We start from the raw sequence: 6,000 nt of genomic DNA on the forward strand, positions 1-6,000 counted from the left end.
CCCAGTGATATTGACTTTGGATTTCGGCTTCCAGAATTGTGAGCGAATATATATTTTTTTGTTTTGTTTTATGCCCCCAAGTTTGTGGTAATTTGTTTCAAGAGCCACAGGAAACTAATATACATACCATACAACTCACCCACTTGAAGTGTGTGATTTAATAGTTTTCAGTTTATTCAGATTGTGCACCCATCATCACAATCAATTCTAGAATATATCATCACCTTACAAAGTAACCTTGGACCTGTTCCTTGTCACTGCCATTCCCTCCTCAGTGGGGAAGGCTCCTTGTTACTCATTGATTGATTAATTCAGGGGTCCTCAGACTTTTTAAACAGGGGGCCAGTTCACTGTCACTCAGACCATTGGAGGGCCGGACTATAGTTTTAAAAAAAAACTATGAATGAATTCCTATGCGCACTGCGGGCCCAGGACGAGTTGGCTGCTAAGCAGGACAGGCAGTGGCACCCAGCGGGCCGGAGAAATGTCCTTGGCGGGCCGCATGTGGCCCGTGGGCCGTAGTTTGAGGACCCCTGGTAATTGCTTAAAAAGAATCTATTGAGTAGAATTTTATCTGAGAAACACCTTTTTCGGCCCTCATAGCCACCCTCCCCCAGAAACCAGAAATCTTCCCTTTTGTTTAATCTCTATCACTAGCCCCTTCCCCAAGCAGTTCCTGGTCAAAGCTAGTTCACACATTTCCTTCTCTGGAGACCATATATAGACACTAGCCAGCTTGGGCGGCTTTGTGAGAGCAACCCTTTTGGGAAGTAAGCAAACAGCTGGCATCTAAATCCATTAGGGAAGAGTAAGAGGAAGCAGATTTAAATTTCAACAGGGACAACAAAGGCTTGACATAAATGACAACTGTCTAATTCTAGAAGATTTCCTTAATTGGGTGTAAAAAGAGCAGTAGACTAGGCGGCTATGTGTGGAATGATTTGGGTATATTTCCGCTTAGAAGCAGAGAAGAGATTTATGACTTCTTTATTTCTTAAACTTTATTTTTGGATTATGAAAGTAATACTTGTTCATTGTTTCAAATTCAGAAAATATATAACAACACATAGAAGATAAATATTTCTCATAATTCTGCCACCTAGTCATAGCCACTCCTAATAGTTTGATGTATTTCCTTAGAGTTATTTTCATATATATGTATGTATACATATTGTACAATTTTGTATCTTGATTTCTCTCATTTAGCATCTTCCCACATTATTAAATATTCCCCCAAAGCCCATTTTTAATGTCTACACAATAATATCTTGTAAGAATATATCATTATTACTGTTCCCATTTCCTTATTTATGTCAATTTAGGTGGTTTACAATTTCTCAACATTATAAATAAGAACTGAGATCAGAGGTTTATATATAAATCTTTCTCTACATTTCTGATTGCTTCCTTGGAATTGATCCTTCTAGACAGCTCTTCTTCTGTTGTGACTTCCTAAGCACCTGCATCAGAATCAGATATAGATGCAGATCAGGGGTCCACCTGAATCTTTGAGATCAGGGCTCAGGAATCTGCCTTTTAAAGAAAAGTTCCTGAGACGTTTAGGCACACTAAAGGTTGAAATCCATAGCTCTAGGAGGAAGAAGGCTGGGTAGAAGGCTATGCATACTGAAATTTCAGGTTGACACATGGTGTCAAATTGCTTTCCTACAACCTTATACACTCCACACTCCCACCAGCTGCATGAGGGTGCTCCACTCACCAAACTCTTGAAAAACAGCTTTATTAATTTGATGGCTGAAAAATGGTGGCTTCCTGAAATTTTTAATGGATGCAATATTGGTTTATTTTTGTTCAGTTAAGTTTAGATTTTTCTATGGTTATGTACAGTATTCTTATAATTTTACAACTAGTTCTATGAAAATACTTGATGATGTTTTATTTTTTTAATTAATTGATATATTTGTATTCCTCATATTTTACTTACATTTCTCACATTTTCATACAAATGTAGCTCCATGAGTACAAGGATTTGCGGTGGGGGGGGGGTAGGGGGGGTGTCTAATTTGTTCATGGTTGTATCCCAGCAGCTATTATAGTGCCAAAGACACAGTAGGTTCTCAATAAATATTTTTCAAATGAATAAATAGGTGAAAGCTATATATGGTTTCCTTTTACCATGAAAACACACACACACGCACACACACATGCACACGCATACGCAATACACACTCATGGCAGCAGCAAGGCCAGGTCTACTCAGTAATCTTGCTTCATGATTTCTTAAGGCCCTTCCATGACTTGCTTCTTTCTTATTGGTGACCCTATCCCAGGAGATACCAGCATCGGTGAAGTAGAAGGCAGGAGGTCTTTGGTCAGTGGATAAAAACCAGATGTGAGTCAAGTAAGCCTGCTGAATAGCATTGCCTTCTCTTTTCTCATCTGCTAAAGAAGGCCCCTTTCTGAAGGGGCCTGGTCTGAGTTACCCTGAGAATAAAGAAGTGTGCGATTTAATTCTCACTGCTTTGATTTTGGGCAATCTGATTTCACTTTCTTTTTTTGGCCAAGCATTTCTGTGAGAACTGTGATAGGACTGCAAAACAAAACCCATCTCTGTGATGTTAACAAAGTGGTCATTCTATACACCTATATTTAGAAGTGGCATATTACCATTTGGCTGAGCAAAATGTAGCCATTTTACCTCAGGAAGGTTACATTCTTCCTGACTCATATTTTCATGCTTCTCACGGGTCCCTTTCTGATGGTGGGACAAAACAAGTTTTGAGAAAGGCTTGATTTATTGATGTCAGCATGATTTGACCTTTGGAGGGACACCTGGTATATTATCATTTTGTGCTTCTCCTACCTTCAAGGACTTTTGAAAAATAATAGGATCACAATTTTTTGTTGTTGTTGTTGATCTTCACTTGAGGATATTTTTTCTAATGATTTTTAGAGAGAGTGGAAGGGAGGGAGGGAGGGAGGAGGAGGAGGAGGAGGAGGAGGAGGAGGAGGAGAGAGAGAGAGAGAGAGAGAGAGAGAGAGAGAGAAACACCAATGTGAAAGAGAAACATTGATTGGTTGCCTCTCACATGCAACCTGACTGGGGCCAGGGATGGAACCTGCAAATAGGTACATGCCCTTGAACGGGAATCAAATCTGTGACCATTTGGTGCTTGGGCTAACGCTCTAACCACTGAGAAAACTGGCCAGGGCAGGATCACAATTTAAGGTGTGGAATCTACAGTTTTTGACCTTGCTTAAGTTACTCAACGCTTGTATAAACTTGAGGAGATCTCCAGGTTTCAACTTGAACTTCGGTGAAAATTTGTCTTTTTTTAATTGTAAAATTGAAGTACCTTGACCACCTCTTGGAAAAGTATCTGTTTTTGTTGTTGTTTGGTGCTGGAAAGAGATGTAGAGAAAAATGGGAGCCAGGTGTGAGTGATTGTGGGGAGGGAGTCTATATGGTGGTGCTGCGATTTTCACTCCAGCCACTAGGTCAAGGGCAGAGCAGATCCTATCACCTTGAAGCCTATAGGTGTATTTCTAGGTGAGAACCTATGAACTCAGTATATCATCTTCAGATGTTAATCTAAGCTGCTGTTCTAATTCCAGTTTGTTCTTTGGTGAGTTGTGGTGGCAGAAGCCAGTTTATCCAGAGACTGCTGAGAACTTAAGTCTAAGGTGATTTTAGAGGCTTCAAATGGGCCAAACTGCATTAAAGCTTAGGCCGCACACCCACTACCCTGTCATCCCCTCTCATTCCCTCACTTCCCCCTCAACCTCTGAAGTTGTTAAGATACAGAAAATGTACCTAGTGCTGTCCAGGAGATAGAGGTTCTCTGTCTTGTGGACTCAAAACTTGCCTAATAACGTTTGCTGGAAAGCGATCTTTACTGGAATGATTTTATATAATAGAATGATCATAAATTAACTCTGGCTCTAGGCGGTTTAGCTCAGTGGATAGAGTGATGGACTATGGACTGAAGGGTCCCAGGTTCAATTCTGGTCAAGGGCACATGCCTGGGTTGTGGGCTTGATCCCCCGTTGGGGGTGTGCAGGAGGCAGCCAATCAATGATTCTCTCTCATCATTGATGTTTCTATCACTCTCTCCCTCTCCCTTCCTCTCTGAAATAAATAAAAAAATATTAAAAAAATAAATTAACTCTGATCATGCAAAGATAAAAGAAACTTGAAATACATTTGCCACCAAAGACAGGTAGCCCTCTCCCTTAAGGTGAGTCGAATGCTAGTGATAAAGATTTGTAAAGTCAGAAGAGAACTAGATTAATTGAAAGTCCCTGAGCAGCCAGGACTAAGCAAAATGCAATGATTTCCCTTTTCCATGGGTTCAAAGATGGTAATGATGCATGTCTTTGTTTTTTGAAGTCCTCGTCATCTTGTTAGTCTGGAAGCCTACCAGGCTTCAGGAGCTAGTGGGGAGCTCCTTGGCCTGTGAGTCCTTCTTACATAAAAGGGCAATATTTAAAAGACCACCTCTCTGAAAGCCATCTCTGACATTTGCAGGATTGCTGCCAATATCTGTTCCTTGCCAAGAGCAAGGAGACTCAAAAACAGCAACAGCACCTCTCTAAGGGCACCCCAGCCCTTTCTTTATAACTCCTTCCCTTTAATAAAGGGAAATTGGCATGCTACATTGTGTCAGAGTTTGGGGCCCACATAGATATGAAAGGGAATTGAAGAGTGACTGGCTGCCACTGTGCCAGGTGTTGGCTGATTGAAAAATGGAATAATGGATAATAACCATCTTAGAGTGTTTATCAATGCAATTCACTCTCTGTGATGCAGAAGAGGTCACTGGAGACAATGTGTGGGCCTCTCATCGCTGCTGTTCATTAACAAGGCTCTGCTGCTGAAATTCAGGCTCCATTACCTACACACAACAATGGGGACCCTGCATCACGTTGTAATTAGGCTTGATCAGGGCTAGGGTACAGTAGCTATAATCAGAATCACTCAGAATTAATGTTATACTTGTGAAAGGATGTGAGGTGAGATTGATTCAATGGTAACCAAAGCAACCCTGTTTTCTATAACTCTCTTAGCTTGAGAGAGTAATGAGAGAGAGAGAGAGAGAGAGAGAGAGAGAGAGAGAGAGAGAGAGAGAGAAATGAGAGAGGGGGGTAGGGGAGAAGGGGAAATAAGGAGGGCAAAGGAAAACAGAAAGATGACCATTTAAGTTGTATTAATTTTATCACAGTTAGGAGAAAATGTGTTTTAATAAGAGCAAGTATAGTGTAGCAAGGTGATCACTGTCTGGGTTCAAGAAACCTTTGTAGGTGTCATTATGTGCTTAAAGCAGGCTCTGTGAGGCTTCAATTCCTCTTCCTTTTTGTCACTTCATATGTATTTGGGAACAGCCTGATTAAGGCAAGAATTTCAATTTGCAGAAAAAGGAGGAGGAAATTCAAGCTGGGCAATATTATTTCTTTTCTCTGGTAAGAATCAGTTCTTCAGCCTTTTACCTTTTGAACTATACGTGTGGAGCAAAACTAGGTTTACAGTTGTTCGTATGAAAACAAATATAATAATTAATAGATAGTAAAACAAGAATAAACTGTTTTGTGTACCCTCAGCTGTAAACCTATTTTTCCTCCACTCTGTATATCTCTAGACCCAATGACCAATGGCTTATGTGAGAGCAAATAGAAGATTTTGGAGACTTGCTAGTTTAAGAAGTTAGAGAATTTAAGAAGTTACAGAGATGTGGGTGATATGATAAGAGGATCATATCTGATTCCTCGCTATTGAATGTCTATTCCATTTTCTTTTCAGGTTAGTAAGATGCCACTCTGGAAATATAATCTCACTTTTAAGGTTTGAAATAATTGGTGAAACGTCTGTGCATAGGCATACATTTTCATTTCTGCATACACATGCAAATGTTGGCACACACGATTTGCTCCATTCATACGTGTTTGATCTCTAATGCGATGTTGTAAATGCTTTTTCTCTTTTATCACCCCTTGGCAGGTTTGTGAATCTCTTCTCATATTACATCACCTTCAAGAGTAGAA

Source organism: Plecotus auritus (assembly GCF_963455305.1).
Source record: "Plecotus auritus genome assembly, chromosome: 5".
Lineage (NCBI taxonomy): Eukaryota > Metazoa > Chordata > Mammalia > Chiroptera > Vespertilionidae > Plecotus > Plecotus auritus.